At 42.8% G+C, this 16,702-nt stretch overlaps 1 protein-coding gene across 1 annotated transcript in view; it reads left to right on the top strand.

Moving 5' to 3' along the window:
* The window catches only part of LOC133559255 (regulator of microtubule dynamics protein 2), a 116,734-nt gene that overhangs the window by 31,084 nt on the left and 68,948 nt on the right, over positions 1-16,702 (top strand). The window lies entirely within an intron of this gene.

Here is a 16,702-nt window from a genome sequence, read left to right as displayed (position 1 = left end):
AATTTTGACCAAAACAAAATGGTTAAACCTAACACAACCAACAATGGTAAAAATATTTCACGTGCGTAGGTGATGGATAAAGCAACGGACAGTGCTCAGGCGCCTGCTAATAACCAGACAATACATCCAAAATGCGACAAGTGTCTTCATCCGTATGCATAATTAATAAAACGAGACGACATGCACTGGCGATAGTGTTATGGATCACAACATAACATCTATCCATCCATCTTTTTTCGCTTATCCGAGGTCGGGTCGCGGGGAATGCAGCCTAAGTAGGGAAGCCCAAACTTTCCTCTCCCCAGCCACTTCGTCCAGCTATTCTCAGGGGATCCCGAGGCGTTCCCAGGCCAGCCGGGAGACATAGTCTACCCAACGTGTCTTGGGTCTTCCCTCTGGGCTCTTACCGGTTGGACGTGCCCTAAACAACTTCGGAAATTATTAATAGTGAAATTAATATTAGGTCTACATGCTACAAAATGCAGCCGCATTGCTGCAACAAGAAATGCAAACTGTTCAATTTACAAAAGTTCGCTCTGCAGAGGTGGCCCAAAAAAATTTACATTCACGCCGTGATTGGGCGGCTAAAAGATGGAGCTGGACATTTGATAGATGTTTGGAATGATGGACGCGGTTGCCTGTTTTCCCACAGAAAGCAAAGATGGACTCGCAGCGACGATTGGCTACCACGAAGCTATCCCGTTTTGTGGGTGTTCTAATTATCCATTTCTGAGTGAGACTTCAGAAATAGGGCCAATTCCACCTAAACGGCTCCTTTGGAGGAAGTATGAAGAAAGAAACATTGTTTCATAAATTACTCCACGGTTTGACTTAAAATTTCCTGGACTAATGCAGATCCCAAATACACAAAGTAGGTACCAATAGGTAAAACAAGTTGGTCTTGCATCAGATGGCCCTTAAATTCTTGGGGGCCTGAACTAGGGCTAAACAGATTTCTGACAGACAATGCAGTTAACAGTGTAGGGTCTAGGACAGGGGTCGGCAACCCACGGCTCCGGAGCCGCATGCGGCTCTTTGATGCGGCTCTGCTTGTCAAACCTCAGGACACGCCCACGGCTGGCACACCCAAGGACGCGCCACGCGCGCCTCCTTCCTGCAGCAGCCGCCAGCTGCAATCATTCACCGGCCATTGGCGCACCGGAATAAACACCGCCCACCTAGTGTCCGTGGCTACAGACAGGGCACCGAGTACGACAGGAGCCCACGAGGGCTTTGTGGCTTTACTGCCGAAGTCGCTGGACAGAAATGTGCTGACTTTTCACTGCATCCTGTAGGGCCGGGCGATATGGCCTTTTTTTAATATCTCAATATTTTAAGCCATATCGCGATATACAATATATATCTCGACATTTTGCCTTGGCCTTGAAAGAACACTTGATGCATATAGTCACAGCAGTATGACGATTCTATGTGTACATTAAAGGGGAACATAATCACAATTTCAGAAGGGTTAAAACCAATAAAAATCAGTTCCCAGTGGCTTATTTTATATTTCGAAGTTTTTATCTAAATTTTACCCATCCCGGAATATCCCTAAAAAAAGCTTTTAAGTGCTTGATTTTAGCTATTTGCGAAAGCCACTGTCCATTTCCCTGTGACATCACAAAGCGATTCCAATACAATCAATGGCGAATAGCACAGCAAGATATAGCGACATTAGCTCGGATTCAGACTCGGGTTTCAGCGGTTTAAGCGATTCAACAGATTACACATGTATTGAAACAGAGGGTTGGAGTATGGAGGCAGATAGCGAAAACGAAATTGAAGAAGAAACTGAAGCTATTGAGCGAATAGCTATTGACGCTATTCGGCCATGCATGTCTGCGTTAGCATCGCCGGTAAAATGTGCAGACCAACCGATTAGGACTTTCGCATTGACACTGGATCAACTTAAAGCCGTCGATTGGTAAGTGTTTGTTTCGCATTAAATCCGGGTGGAAGGAAACGCTGGATGCAAATACAACTACAAATGTACATACAGTTAGCCTAAATAGCATGTTAGCATCAATTAGCTGGCAGTCATGCCGCGGCCAAATATGTCTGATTAGCACATAAGTCAACAAAACTCACTTTTGTGATTTCGTTGACTTTATCGTTGGGAATGCATCTGCTATGAGGGTCGCAGGATATCTAGAGATTCTTGTCATCTCTGTGTCATCTCTGTCGTAGCATCGCCGGTAAAAACCAAATGAGGGACTTTCGCATCTCTTGACACTGGAGCAACTTAAATCCGTCGATTGCTAAGTGTTTGTTTGGCATTAAATGTGGATGGAGGGAAAGGCTGGATGCAAATATAGCTACTAATGAGGCATAATGCTGCAATATTCATACACAGCTAGCCTACATAGCATGTTAGCATAATTAGCATGCCGTGCTAATCGATGCACATTCTACGTAAATCAACTTGAATCCGTCCCTGATCATGTTGTTACACCCTCCGACAACACACCGGCGAGGCATGATGTCTCCAAGGTACCGGAAAACAGTCCAAAAAACGGAAAATAACAGAGCTGAATCGATGCGTGTGATGTGGTAGGGAAAAATGGCGTTGACTACCGATGTGACGTCACGTTCGGACGTCGTCGCTCAGAGAGCGATAAACAGAAAGGCGTTTAATTCGCCAAAATTGACCCATTTAGAGTTCGGAAATCGGTTAAAAAAATATATGGTCTTTTTTCTGCAACATCAAGGTATATATTGACGCTTACATGGGTTTGGTGATAATGTTCCCCTTTAAAACATTCTTGTTCATACTGCAATAATATATTCTACTTTTAAACTTTCATGCAGAGAAGGAAATCACAATTAAGTCAATTAACCAAAACTGTTTTTATTAAACAGTTATTAAGCAGTGGCACAAACGTTCATGTCATTTACAAAACAGAAAGTGCAAGATTGTCAGAGACATTTTAAGTGTCAAATATAAATCAACGTTCAAGGTTCAAGTTTTATTTGTCAGATGCAGACTACAACACAGTTAAATGCTTTTTTCCATGCTCTTCAGATATTGCGTGTAGTGGGCTCCAAACACTCATTGCAGAATCTAATACACTAAATACAAAAAATACAACAATTGAATAGCTCTGATGTACATTAATTAAAAGACAGTTAAGTTGCACAATAAATCACAGAAGTTATGTTAGAAGTGTCAGTACAAGTAGAAATACAGTAGTCAAATACAGTACCAGTGCAAGATCAAATAGTGTAACAGTATATACATTATAGGAAGGAACAAATATGAAGGTGTCGACAGTTCTTTGGCAGTTGAGTAGTGACAGTAGTATCAACAAAGGTAGTGGAACAGTTTGGCTTCTTTATTCTCTTGTTTTTACATTATTTTTACATTATTTACAATCATTGAATGAAAAGTATTGTAGTCCGGTAATTACAGTGGTAAGTAAAGTGTTTTTACACCAGATGGTGTAGATGTTGCAGATGGTTGGGAGCACACCTCCGATGATGCGTTCGGCTTATCTGGTCGATTTCTGCGGTCGTGTGCGGTGCTATTCCCATACCAGGAGGTGATGTCTACTGTCATAACACTCTCTGTTGTGTATGAGTAGAAGTTTGTGAGGATTTTGTGGTTTAGCTTAAACTTCCTCAGTCTCCTGAGGAAGTACAGACGCTGTCGTGCCTTTTTCAACACTTTGTCTGTGTGTGTGGTCCAGGACAGGTCTTCTTTTATTATCGCTCCAAGGTATTTGAAGTTGGTCACTCTCTCGACCGGTGTCCCCTCTATGCTAAGGGGACTGTAGTTCCTTGCCTCCCGTCTCCTAAAATCCACTATGATCTCCTTGGTCTTGCTGACGTTCAGGGCGAGGTGGTTCTCCTGACACCACAGTGCCAGGTTCTTCACTTCACTCAGGTAGGTCGTCTCATCGTTTCTGGAGATCAGGCCCACCACAGCTGTGTCGTCAGCAAATTTCACAATGGAGTTAATGGTGTTTATAGCCACACAGTCATGTGTGTAGAGTGAATAGAGGAGGGAGCTCAGAACACAGCGCTGGGGGGGCACCGGTGTTTAGGATAATGGGTGATGAGGTGCAGTTCCCTGCTCTCACCACTTGTGGTCTGCCTGTCAGGAAGTCCAGGACCCACTGACAGAGGGTTGAGTTCAAACCCCCCAGGTCTTTGAGCTTGATGACAAGTTTGGATTGGACTGTGGTGTTGAATGCTGAACTGTAGTCTATGAACAGCATTCTCACATAGTTCCCCTGCCTTTTGTCCAGGTGTGTCATGGCGGTATGCAATACATGTACGATTGCATCGTCAGTTGACCTGTTTGGGCGGTATGCAAATTGCAGGGGGTCTATAGTAGGTTACTACGGACGTTATGAAATGTTCTTCATTCTCTAGCAGGTGAATTTTCAAATGATGCTACATATTAGCAGTGATGCTTCTTATTATAGTAACGCTTTTGGCCCACACTTGACAAATCACGGTTGTCTGTTCGACATATTCCCACTTGAAGCCAAACCACCACCAGACGATATAGCCCCTGCTGTTTTTCTTGGGAATTAATTCTTCCTTCATTCGCACCTTTTTTCTCTCGTATTAACACTCGCATGGCTCCGCTAGCAATACAGCTAACGTTATCCATGCTCCTACCTCTCTGCTGGGCGAGGGCGTATACGTATTTGACGTATGACGTGACAGTATGTGACGTATGTAAGAAAGTGCGCTTGTTAGTGAGAAGGAGAGACAGGAAAGAGCGAGAAGAGTAATGTAATGCCCGCAGCTAAAAGCAACCGCGTAAGAACGTATACTCGAATATCACGAACGTATACTCGAATATCACGATATATGCCACAGAGACAAACCCGCGATATATCGTGTATATCGATATATCGCCCAGCCCTAGCATCCTGCACCAAGAGGCTTTTTTTGATTGATTGATTGAAACTTTTATTAGTAGATTGCACAGTTCAATACATATTCCGTACAATTGACCACTAAATGGTAACCCCCGAATAATTTTTTCAACTTGTTTAAGTTGGGGTCCACGTTAATCTGTGTGCTCAAACATTTCCTCCTGAATGCTCCGAAGTGAATGCTGTCATTCAGATTGTCAATAAACTAATGGCAAAAAGTTTAAATCACTGTCAGTTTCGTTCATAACTGGACGAGCTGGAAAGCACAGGGGCGGTATAGCTCGGTTGGTGGAGTGGCCGTGCCAGCAACTTGAGGGTTGCAGGTTCGATTCCCGCTTCCGCCATCCTAGTCACTGCCGTTGTGTCCTTGGGCAAGATACTTTACCCACGTGCTCCCAGTACCACCCACAGTGGTTTAGATGTAACTTAGATATTGGGTTTCGCTATGTAAAGCGCTTTGAGTCACTAGAGAAAAGCGCTATATAAATATAATTCACTTCACTTCACTGATCTCCTGTTGCACAACAACGTCCGGTGGCTGTCCAGAGGCGAGGTGCTGAAACGCTTTGCCGCGTGTCTGGAAGATGTGAAAACCTTTCTGGGCAGCAAAGGGCTCACATATCCCGTGTTGGAATAGCCAGAGTGGCTGGAAAAGCTACACTTCATGGTAGACATGACAGCGCACCTGAACACGCTAAACACAGCTCTTCAGGGGAAAGGACACACAGCCCTGCACATCTTGGAGGACGTTTTGGCATTCGAGCGCAAGTTGAGAGTGCTTGCCAGAGATTTACAGAAAGGTACACTCTCACACTTCCCCAGTTTGAATGAGTTCAAAAAAGCTCACAATGTGAATGTAGAGTATTTACATTGTGCAGTCATTGCAATGCAAACATCGTTTGGGAAACGATTCAGTGAGTTTAGAGAGGAAAAAACACATTCTCCTTCCCTGTCACTCTCCTCAGCCTCAATCCATCCCTGTTGAATATGACAGCATTTCCAGGTGTGAGTCCACCGGATCTTGAGATGGAACTGGCTGACATAGCCGACAAAGACATGTGGGTGTCCAAGTGAAAGCGCCTGACAGCGGACCTTAAAGATGTTTCTCGCCAGAAGGCTGTTCTTGTTCAGAATCACAAATGGTGTGATATTGAAAACCTCTCCAAACCAGACAAACTTGTGTTCGAAACTTGGAACGCTATTCCCGACTTTTGTGTGAACATGAAAAAGTATGCACATAGAGTCCTGTTGATCTTTGGATCCACATATGTATGTGAGATGGTGTTCTCCAACAATAACTTTATTAAAAACAAACATCGCACACGCCTCACAGATGAGAACTTACAATCCTGTGTGAAGACAAAGGTGACGTCATACAGCCCCGATGTGGAGACGCTGTGCGCTACGGTTCAGGAGCAGAAATCCTATTGACCAAGTATGATAAATATTTTGATTTCCTATAATTTTGCATATATTCACATTTTATAATTGTTTAGTGAAATAGACATTTTATTATTCAGGTTGGCAGCTGACTGCACCGTAGCAGTAAAAAGATGATGGCACAGAGAGAGAGGACGGCTTTTTTGGTTCTCTGCCAGTGGATAATTTAAATTTGGCGTTTTGTTTTTTCCTTACTACAAGGAGGACTTAAGTAGACATTAAGTATTTTACTTAACCTTCAACCTGACGTCTTTTTCGGAGTTAAAAACGTTTTGTTGCATGCAGAAATGTTATTTCATTTTCTCTTCAGTCGTTCATTGATTTCACAAATGTAAGCCATAATAGTTTGTTTATACATAGCACAAAGCAACAACAATTTTATACGCAGTGTTATTTAATTTTAAATTTCAAAAGAGTTTTATGGTTCCCATTGTTTTATTTAATTTGTGAAACAGGTCAAAATGGCTCTTTGAGTGGTAAAGGTTGCCAACCCTTGGTCAAGGATAAGGGAACGCGGGACCCAGGATCGGTCCTCGGGGCCGTAACCCTCCCAGTCGACCAATTACTGGAAACCCCTGTCCCTTCTCCTCAAGTCGAGGATGACCTTTACTGTGAACGCAGGGTGGCCATCAATAAGCCTGGTAGGTGGAGGAGGCAAATCTGGAGGAATCAAGGGACTGGTGGGAACAGGCTGGAGTAGAGAGACGTGGAAGGAGGGATGTATCTTGAGAGTCCGGAAGGCCTAGTCGAACAGCCGAGGGATTGATGACTCGCTCAATGGGTTAAGGCCCAATAAATCGTGGCTGCAGTTTCTCAGACACCACCCTAGAGAGGTAGATCGCGAGATGACATCCACACCTTCTGACCGGGCCTGTAAACCGGTGTTGTGCTGCAGTGGCGGTTAGCGGGACGTTGGTTGCGCTCCGAGGTGCATGACAGTGCAGACCGGGTATTCTGCCACGCTTGCCGTGTGCGGTGCAGCTGGACAGCCACAGATGGGACGCCGACCTCAGATTCCAGGGAAGGAAAAGCGGGAGGTTTGTTCTTGTAGGCGGAGTGACGAATGTATTGTAAGTGTACTCGATCCAAGGTAGAGCGAGCGCCAAGGAGGCCGGCTGCCGGTGGAAAATACAGCGAATGGCAGGCTCCAGATCCTGATTGGTGCTCTCAGTCTGATCGTTTGTCTGTGGGTGGTATCCAGAAGAAAGGCTGGGCGACGTTCCTACCGACTTGCAGAAGGCCTTCCAAACCGCAGATGAAAATTATGGCCCTCTGTTTGAGACCACATCCACCAGGATTCCATGCAGCCAAAACACATGGGCTACCAGCAATTCTGCAGTCTCGAGTACAGAGGGCAACTTGGGAAGAAGGATGAAATGGGCCATCTTTGAAAAGCGGTCCACCAAAGTCAATATAACGGTGTTGCCCTTGGATGGTGGAAATCCAGTGATGAAGTCCAACGCCAGATGGGACCACGGGCGGGAGGGGATGGGAAGTGGGTGCAGAAGAACTGCTGGTGCCTGATGTAAAGCCTTATTACGGGCACAGGTGGCACAGGTAGATAAGAACTCCTTGACATCATCCCTGGAGGTTGTCCACCAGAAAGAAGCGCTGGGATAGTAGGAAAGCAGTACCGGTAATGCCCGGGTGTCGTCAGAAAACGGAATACCTGCGGGTCATGGATGGCTCAGCTGGACTGATGGATCGGCCGTGGGGGGACTCATCGCCTACAGCGCGGTGAGTACACTTCACAGCTGTCTCTCCAGAGTCTTAAGGCGAGCGTCTTGGCGTTCCGCCATGCCGTTGACACAAGCCTCAAGAACGCCAAACTGTTCTTCCTGTTGGCCTAGTCGTTTGGCCTGTTGGTGCAGCACCCTCTTGACAGGGTCGGTTTCTGCAGAGTCCATGATCTGGCCGGTTATTATGTTAAGGTCTTGGTCAAGGTGTTGACCCCAGGATGCAGAGACGGGAAACAAAGTAGAATTACAAAAAAGAAAAACTTTTAAATAGTCAAAAATTGAATAAATAAAGGCGATGGGGCAGAAGCGCACACCCTGTAACACAGACAAAAACAGGTTCCTCAGTTGTCGGCAGGGTAAACGGCCAGGGCGCACTGAGCACAGCAAAAAATCCAACAAAAGAATCCTCTTTACCTCAGGGAGGCTAGGAAGCAAACACAAAGAGGTTGGGGAATTCAGGACTAAGGAGCGACAACATCCCAGGACTGGCGAGGGCAAGCAGGCGCATCAACGTGAGGAGTTCAGGAGACAAGGCCAAGCTGTCAGTGATAAGCCTAAATACCAGTGGGTTAATTAGGAGCAGGTGTGCCCCTCAAAGTCCGCCCCTCGCCGAGGATAAATTAACTGAAGACACAGGTGCAGACATCACAACAAAAGAGAAGGCAGGCTAATGATAAAACACAACAAATATGTTGCAGTTTCACAAAAGCATGTGTGAATTAGCTACATTAGCAGCAGCAATGCAATCCTTAACAGTGATATGTTAGCCAGAAACTTTTTAACACCCGACACCAATAATGTTCTTACAACACCACTAAACATTACACAAACACAATAATGATTATTAATAGTCTAAAAAAGTATTTGTAACTTCCTGTCAATCAATCAATCAATCAATGTTTACTTATATAGCCCTAAATCACTAGTGTCTCAAAGGGCTGAAAGGACGCAAAGAAAAAGGCTCCGTTTCCGCTCCCTTAGTATTTGTTAAGTCTGAAGATTTTGACCACTGATTTGCGATCACAGCCACAGGAGTCACCTGGCATCTTTGACCTGATTTTGGTCAGTTGAGAGGCACTGATACGCTGAGATAAGCCGAGTTGAAAGAGCCGTTAGCCTCAAGCCAACGGCGCCTTACCGCAATTCAAAGCGGTTGCCTAGCAACCAAAAGCTACGGCGAGTTTACAGCTGTTTCAAAGTGCTTCCGACAACGCAGTGATATAAATTGACAGGCTGACACCTCAAATTGATCTCTGACCAGTGCAAGGTACGAAATAGTTGAAACAAACAAGTTAAAAGTGCCGCAAGTCGCTAAAGAAGCAAGTGCTGTTCAAGACACAAGAGGCACTGACGTTAGCGACCTACAGTGATGCCAAAAGCTAAAGGAAACATTGAAATCCAGAAACGTTCGGTGTCAGCTGACACAAGACACAAGGGGGAACAAGATTTGAGGTTGGGCACAGGACTTGATGGAAATCAAGAAGGGCTACTACAAAAACTATTAAATGAATTTAAAGAAATGAAAGAAGAATTGAAAGAAATGATGGAAAGAATGGAAATAAGAAATGAAAGAAATGAAAAAAGATCTGAGAAAAGCAACAACAGAACACAAACAAGATGTGAAAGGTCTGCTGCAAAATATAGAAAGTCTGCAAGCTCAGAACACCACCAGTAAAAATAAGCCTCTGTTATGGGCTAATAAATGAAGACCCTTCAAGAAGATATGCGCCAACAAATGAAGATCCTTCAAGAAGACAACTACTGTACATGCTGTGGAATATCATGGATGAAATGGATCAGGACAAACGAATGAATGATATCATCGTGACAGGGCACCGAATTAAACCAATTGATCCTATGTGAAAGCTGTGAATAAAGAAGGTGAACCAAATGAAACGGATATTGTCTCAGCAAAAGAGCAAGTAGTCAACTTTCTGCAATCAAAGGAAATTGAAATCGACATTAATACCATCGAAACATGCGTCCTACTGAACAGAAGAAACAACAACGCCACTCCAGTCGTGCTTGTGAAACTTGTAAACAGAAAACCTAAAACGGCATTACTGAGACAGGGAAAGAAGCTGAATGGAACAAATGTGTACATGAATGAGCATCTCACAAAACGTAATGCTGGAATCGCCAAGAAAGCACGCAACTTGAGAAAGCAGGGAAAAATACAGGGAACTTGAAGCGCCAACTGTAAAATCTACATCAAGCTGAATGGAGGTCTAGAAGCAAGAGTTCTTGTTGTCCATGACATCAAGGACCTGGACAAATTTTAAAGTTTACACAGCTTCCACAACAATGATGATAATGAACTCTGACAGAAAACAAGCACCTAAATTCAACATCAACACTACTATGTTCCAAGGGACTACTAAACAAGAAGACTTAGATTCAGGATTGCATCCACCTACCACTTTAGAGATTATTGAAACAACATTAAAGATTGTTGAACAGGAAAATATGGAAATAGAAAACTTCTGCAACAAAGATCACAAAAACCAGGTTTTGGAAAATGATAATGTGACAGACTCTCGCTGTCGTGCGGTTTCCATGGACCATCAAATAGGGACATCGTTGAGCAGGGTTGTGACTTTCTTTATTTTTGCAAATAAAAACCTCAGTCCAGGTCGCTTTTCAGCTCCTCTTCTCCGCTCGCTCGTCCTGTGCCTCTGGTTATCTTCTTCTTTCGCTCAGCGTCAGCTGCTCTCTGAATCCTTCTTGTCTCTCCGCCTCTCTTTCTGATGTTCACGGCTTTCGCCCTTTTATACAGTGAGAGAGGATTGCTTGATTTTCCCCAGGTGCGTCATCCACGCACCTAATCTTGATTGTGGCGTCGCTCCCGGCGTTCCCCGCTCGCCGCGTGCTCGCCGTCCTCGCCTCCTCACTGCCATCTTGGGCCGGGCTCCCGCGTGCCCTGCCTCTCTATCGGACTGCCGGCCACGCCTCCTCGCCGCCATTTTGGGCTGGGCTACGGTGTGCCTCACCACAGATATAGATCCAGATACACATGTTTTCTCCCACATCACTAATAATTGTTTTTATTATACAGATGAGCAATATACTAGCAACATTAAGTGTGATAACAAATTGTCAATTATTAATTTTAATAGCAGAAGCTCGCATGCAAACTACAACAACATTAAGAACTTTTTGGAACACATCAACGAACCCTTCAAAGTAATCGCTGTCACAGAAACATGGATTGATGATAAAAAAAAGGAATATATTTTGATCTGGAAGGATATGAACTAAACTACATCAACAGAACCAACAAAAATGGAGGAGGAGTAGCTGTGTACGTGATGAAGAACCTGAACTTGTGATTTAGAGCTATACAAATAAACATTGATTGATTGATTGATTGATTGAACTACAAAGTGGTAAAAAACATCTCAATTGCTATAGATAATATCTTAGAATGTTTAACCATTGAAAATGGATGAATGGATAACCATTGAAATATGTCAGGAAAAAAGCAAAAACATATTCATCACTTGTATATATAGATCACCTAAGTCAAGTATAGAAACATTTGAAGAATGGATCAAGGCAAACTACTTGGCCAATGGTAAAAAAAAAAATGTTCCTTATGCTGTGACTTTAATATTGACTTATTGAACCCTAACAAGTGAAAGTCTATCGATTATTGATACAATGTACAGCATCAGTTTATATCCTAAAATCACAAAGCCAAGCATAATCACAGCACACTGTGCCACGCTTATTGATAATATTTTTACCAATGATTTTGATAATAACACTACAAGTGGTCTACTTATAACCAACGTTAGTGATCCTCTACCAGTTTTTACAATATATAATGGAAACTACAAGAAGAACATGGAAGACAAAAGAACGTTTCGAAGACTGCGCACAGAGAAGAGGATGATTGCTTTCAAAATTGAGCTACAAAAGCAATATTGGGACAGTGTACAATGAAAAAGAGGTTGATGAAGCATATACACATTTCTTAAACAAGTTCATAATACTTTATGACAAACATTGTCCATGGAAACAACTCAGTAGAAAGCAGAGAAGGAATAATCAACCATGGATGACTAACGGATTAAACAATACTTGTAAGAAAAATATGTTATATAGAAAATGTATAGCACGAAGAACTACGGAGGCAGAAATTAAGTACAAAAAGTATAAAAACAAGTTAACAAACATACTACGATCGTGTAGAAAATGATATTACAGAGAATTATTGGACAGGAACAAAAATAATATGAGAGCAGTATATCCTCAGTAGCATTATTAAAAATGGCACTAAGAGGGAATACTCCCATTATTTCTTAGACGGAAATAAAAATAATAACAACGTAAAGGAAGTAGTTGAAAGCTTCAATTATTACTTTGTAAATATTGGAGCACAATTGGAACAAAGGATTCCAGACCCAGTTTCAATGATACCATAGAGCAAAATCCCAACTCCATGTTTCTCAGTCTGTGCCCCCCCCCCCCCCTCCCCAAGAAGGGGGGGGGGGGGGGGGTAGAGTAGAAAAGAAACGGTAGATCAATTGGTCTAAAAGGGGGGTCTATTTAAAGTTTAGAGTATACAAATGAGTTTTAAGATGGGACTTAAATGCGTAATCTTTTAATGCTAGACATAGGGAGACCCGAACATAATACGTTACAGTAAGCAAGACGAGATGTGACGAATGCATGAATAATGATCTTCATATGCGTATTGATTGGCCACCAATTGGTATCGACCAATTTACAATAAAAAGTATAATATCGACGATCATTATCACGTACTAGAACTAGATTTAGACTTAGACTTCCTTTTTATTGTCATTCAAATTTGAACTTTACAGTACAAATAAGGACGAAATTTCGTTGCATTAGCTCTTGTTAGTGCAGGATAAAAAAAGCAATAAAAGTGCAGATATAAATAAATGGATTATTGTACAGATAAATATATTGCACTTTTGCATATGCATCCAGGTTTATGGATGTATGTTATATTGTCTTGTTATTCCAGCGAGTTAATCCATTTTGGGGGGAGTTGATGGGATAATTTCATTATGATGCGTTCAAGAGTCTTACGGCCTGAGGGAAGAAGCTGTTACAGAACCTGGAGGTTCTGTTTCGGAGGCTGCCGAACCTCTCCTAAGAGTCCAGCAGTGAAAACAGTCCTTGGTGGGGGTGGGAGGAGTCTTTGCAGATTTTCTGAGGCCTGGTCAGGCAGCGGCTTTTTGCGATCTCCTGGATAGGAGGAAGAGGAGTCCTGATAATCTTTTCCGCCGTCCTCACCACTCTCTGGAGAGACTTCCAGTCTGAGGCGTTGCAGGCTCCAGTCCAAACAGAGATGCTGTTGGTCAGCAGGCTTTTTACAGTGCTTCTGTAAAATGTGGTGAGAATGGGGGGAGGGAGCTGTGCTCTTTTCATCCGTCGCAAAAAGTGCATGCGCTGCTGAACTCTTTTTACAAGAGCTCCGGTGTGTAGGGACCAGGTTATATTGTCAGTGATCTGCACCCCAAGGAACTTGGTGCTGCTTACCATCTCCACCGTTGTGCCATTGATGAGGTGGGGAGCATGGCTGGACTGGTGCTTCTTGAAGTCAACGATGATCTCCTTGGTCTTGTCGACGTTCAGGACCAGGTTGTTGGTTCTGCACCAGTCAACCAGATGTTTCACCTCCTCCCTGTAGTCCATGTCGTTATTTTCACGGATGAGGCCCACTACTGTTGTGTCGTCTGAATACTTCACAATGTGGTTAGTAGTGGACCTGGCGCAGCAGTCATGGGTCATCAATGTGAACAGCAGCGGACTCAGGACAAAGCCCTGGGGGGAGCCGTGCTCAGGGAGATGGCACTGGAGGTGTTGTTGCCCTCTCTCACAGACTGGGGTCTGTCTGTGAGGAAGTCAAGCAGCCAGTTGCATAGGGGGGTACTGAATCCAAGGGAGGCCAGTTAGCTCACCAAATGCTGCGGGATGATGGTGTTGAATGCTGAGCTGGAGTCCAGAAACAACATCCGCACGTGTGTGTCCTTTCTTTCCAGATGTTCTAAGCTCAGGTGGAGTAGAGAAGCGATGGCGTCCTCTGTGGAGCGGTTTGGGTGATAAGCGAACTGGTATGGGTCGAATGTGGGGGGAAGTCTGGAGACAATATATTCCTTTAAGATGAACATGTTATACACTGAGAGCCAGCAGGAGCAGGCATGCTAGCTAAACTAGCTTGAAACAAAACCAAAAGATACGTGCATCGTAAAATTTAAGAGATGTAGATAGGACCGCGTTACAGCAGAAATGAACAAGTAGATTAATCAGAGTCTAGAGCGAGTATAACAGCTCTCAACTGTTAATGGGTCAACATTGTAGCAGCCATCTGTGTATGACACTGAAGGACAGTTAATTAATCCATAAATTAGTGGTGTTGACACCAATCGCGATATCAATATATGTTCGATACTAGAGTGATTAAGTGGATATTCTTATTTTTGTTTTCTTATAATCCTGTTTTTGATTTGTTCAATGTTTTCAAATTCAGCAAAAAAATCATTTGACACAGGAGGACTTAATAGGAAAATAGGATTTAAGAGTAATGGTATATTTTGTATTTTGTTTAGTTATTGAGTACTATGAATTAGTTTTTCTCAAACAACTTTATGCAATAAAAGATAATAAGGAGCAGTTTAAATATTGTGTTGATATTAACAAACAGTCAATAGTACTCACCATAAATACATCAACACCCTACAGTTAATGCAAACCCTGTTTCCATATGAGTTGGGAAATTGTGTTGGATGTAAATATAAACGGAATACAATGATTTGCAAATAATTTTCAACCCATATTCAGTTGAATATGCTACAAAGACAACATATTTGATGTTCAAACTGATAAATATATATATTTTTTTGCGAATAATCATTAACTTTAGAATTCGATGCCAGCAACACGTGACAAAGAAGTTGAGAAAGGTGGCAATAAATACTGATAAAGTTGAGAAATTCTCATCAAACATTTAGTTGGAACATCCCAAAGGTGTGCAGGTTAATTGGGAAAAGTTGGGTGCCATGATTGGGTATAAAAGCAGCTTCCATGAAATGTTAAGTAATTCACAAACAAGGATGGGGTGAGGGTTCTAATTTGTAAGCAAATTTTCGAACAGTTTTAGAACAACATTTCTCAACGAGCTATTGCAAGGAATTTCGGGATTTTACCATCTACAGTCCGTAAAATCATCAAAAGGTTCAGAGAATCTGGAGAAATCCCTGCACGTAAGCGATGATATTACGGACCGTTGATCCCTCAGGCGCTACTGCATCAAAAATAGAGATCAGTGTGTAAAGGATATCACCACATAAAACACTACATAAAACCACTATCAGTAACTACAGTTGGTTGCGACATCCGTAAGTGTAAGTTAAAACTCTACTATGCAAAGCCAAACCCATTTATCAACAACACCAAGGAACGCCGCTAGCTTCGCTGGGTCCAGAGCTCATCTAAGTTGGACTGATGCGAAGTGGACAAGTGTTCTGTGGTCTGACGAGTCCACATTTCAAATTGTATTTGGAAACTGTGGGCGTGGTGTCCTCCGGAACATAGAGGAAAACAACCATCCGGATTGTTATAGGCGCAAAGTTCAAAAGCCAGCATCCCTGACGGTATGGGGGTGTATTAGTGCCCAAGGCATGGGTAACTTACACATCTGTGAAGGCACCATTAATGCTGAATGGTCCATACAGATTTTGGAGCAACCTATGTTGTCATCCAAGCAACGTTATCATGGACGCCCCTGCTTATTTCAGCAAGACAATGCCAAGCCATGTAATACAACAGTGTGGTTTCGTAGCAAGAGAGTGTGGGTACTTTCCTGGCCCGCCTGCAGTCCAGACCTGTCTCCCATCGAAAATGTGTGTCGCATTATTAAGCGTAAAATACGACAGCGAAGACCCCGGACTGTTGAACGACTAAAGCTCTACATAAAACAAGAATGGGAAAGAGTTCCATTTTCAAAGCTTCAACAATAAGTTTCCTCAGTTCCCAAACGTTTATTAAGTGTTTTTAAAAGAAAAGGTGATGTAACACAGTGGTGAACATGCCCTTTCCCAACTACTTTCGCAGGTGTTGCAGCCATGAAATTCTAAGTTAATTATTATTTGCAAAAAAAAAATCAAGTTTATTAGTTTGAACACTAAATATCTTGTCTTTGTAGTGCATTCAACTGAATATGGGTTGAAAATGATTTGCAAATCATTGTACTCCGTTTATATTTACATCTAACACAATTTCCCAACTCATATGGAAACAGGGTTTGTACATGTGTTCGTATTGGTATTGGTCGATCTTACTAATAGATAATTGGTATCGGAATCGGCAGCATAAATCAGTAATTGGAACATCCCTAATTTCCATTTATTTCAGTGGGTGGGGATGTATGAAAAGAGTGTTTTGAGTTACAAGCTTGGTAGTAGGTACCACTGTATGAAGGTGGCGCCTGTGAGGCAAATTTCTCCAGGACATAGGGGAAGTCCACATCAACAATTTGCTCTATCCTGGCAAAGAACAAATTAGGAAACCTAATGTTGCGGTTTTCATTAAAAAAAAAGTCTTCACTAAAGATAAACGTGATTTATTTGTGCATTTATTCATTTAATAACATTGACT

This window comes from Nerophis ophidion, linkage group LG09 (assembly GCF_033978795.1).
Source record: "Nerophis ophidion isolate RoL-2023_Sa linkage group LG09, RoL_Noph_v1.0, whole genome shotgun sequence".
Classification (NCBI taxonomy): domain Eukaryota; kingdom Metazoa; phylum Chordata; class Actinopteri; order Syngnathiformes; family Syngnathidae; genus Nerophis; species Nerophis ophidion.
Note: the sequence above shows the minus strand (reverse complement) of the source record. Positions and strands in the feature narration are given on the sequence as shown.